Source organism: Sinocyclocheilus anshuiensis, unplaced genomic scaffold (assembly GCF_001515605.1).
Source record: "Sinocyclocheilus anshuiensis isolate Anshui unplaced genomic scaffold, SAMN03320099.WGS_v1.1 scaffold1976, whole genome shotgun sequence".
Taxonomy (NCBI): domain Eukaryota; kingdom Metazoa; phylum Chordata; class Actinopteri; order Cypriniformes; family Cyprinidae; genus Sinocyclocheilus; species Sinocyclocheilus anshuiensis.
Genome location: NW_015555870.1, coordinates 213,433 through 215,320, shown reverse-complemented (window position 1 = coordinate 215,320; position 1,888 = coordinate 213,433).

Sequence of the window (1,888 nt, the reverse complement as noted above, 5' to 3'; positions counted from 1 at the left end):
CTAAGCTTTAAAATGATACCTATTTTGTGTTATTCCATTCAGGGGTTGCTTAGTAATTTGATTTTGAATTATTTCGTGAGGGTGGTGTCCCGCCGGCGGGTTTAAAGGGTTAAGTGTACTTATGTGAACGTTTTATGACTATAGCTGTGTCTCAGTGCTGCATTCTATGAAAGCTGAAACGTAATGTGTCACAGCAGCGCAATGAAGGCTGTCCCATTTCAAAGGCTACTTCAAATGCAGCCTCAAAATGCATCCTTCATTTCCCAGGCCACAAAGATTAATTGTATGACAGGTTTTTTTTTGTTTTTTTTTTTGAGAGAAAATCCCGGATTGCATTTACCAATGAACATTTTGGTAGGGCAGGTTATGAACTCTTTGTTGTCGTACTCTCTTATCATGCATCTTTCTTGTGTCACAAACATCTTATTAAAAATACAGATTATGTTATGTGCCCTCTAGAAGCTTGCGTTCTACAAGTGAACGGCATATTATTGTGCTATCTCAAAGAGGCACAAAATCACTTTCACTGACTTTTACATTAACTGTTCCCTCCTGGTGGAATGACCTGTCCAACTTAATCCCAGCAGTCCTTAGCCATCTTCAAGAAATGACTAAAAACACATCTGTCTTCATTTCCCAGGCCACAAAGATTAATTGTATGACAGGTTTTTTTTTGTTTTTTTTTTTGAGAGAAAATCCCGGATTGCATTTACCAATGAACATTTTGGTAGGGCAGGTTATGAACTCTTTGTTGTCGTACTCTCTTATCATGCATCTTTCTTGTGTCACAAACATCTTATTAAAAATACAGATTATGTTATGTGCCCTCTAGAAGCTTGCGTTCTACAAGTGAACGGCATATTATTGTGCTATCTCAAAGAGGCACAAAATCACTTTCACTGACTTTTACATTAACTGTTCCCTCCTGGTGGAATGACCTGCCCAACTTAATCCCAGCAGTCCTTAGCCATCTTCAAGAAATTACTAAAAACACATCTGTTCCACCTTTTTTGTTAGTTTTGACTGCTTCTATTGTCCTCATTTGTAAGTCGCTTTGGATAAAAGCGTCTGCTAAATGACTAAATGTAAATGTAAATGTAAAAAGTAGACTGTTTGCTTCTCTTTTCAGCGCATTCGCAGGTAACAACAGCTTTGTGAACCGATAGACACTGCGTGTCTGGCAGCTAGTTTTGCACATATTAAATCTAACAACCTGTCTTGCATACACCCTAAGTACTTCATTAAAGCGGTTGTTTTTGATTAAAAGCACATCACGACATCACATATCCAGACTCAGTGTGCTGTTAAGGACCGCTGTCCGTGAATGATATGTAGGTTCAGACCGCAGCTTTGCTTCATTTATTTTATGTTCAGGAAACTTCATCAACCCAGCAGTGCATGTTTAATGATCTAGTGCCTGATGCCACATTAATAATGATTCCTTTCAGTCTAGTGCCACAGCACTGACACATATCCACAATGAGAAGGTCATACTAGCTGGAATAAAACTAATTGATTTTATCCAGTATACAGAGGCGTTGAGTTACAGATATATATAAAAAAAAAAAACCTACTACATACAACCTATGTTAAACCAACTCATTTGATACTGGATTCTGTAGTTTAATCAATTCTTTTCTTATATTGTGCCATTTTGTTTCACAGTGTATCATGTTTAAGGCAGTGGTATTGTAATTTATTTTGAGGACAACAACATAACCTATATTTAAGTTAAAGGGGTCATATGATGCGATTTCAATTTTTCCTTTCTCTTTGGAGTGTTACAAGCTCTTGGTGCATAAAGATCTGGAAAGTTGCAAAGACTAAAGTCTCAAATCCAAAGAGATATTCTTTATAAAAGTTAAGAGTCAGCCACACCTACCTAAAA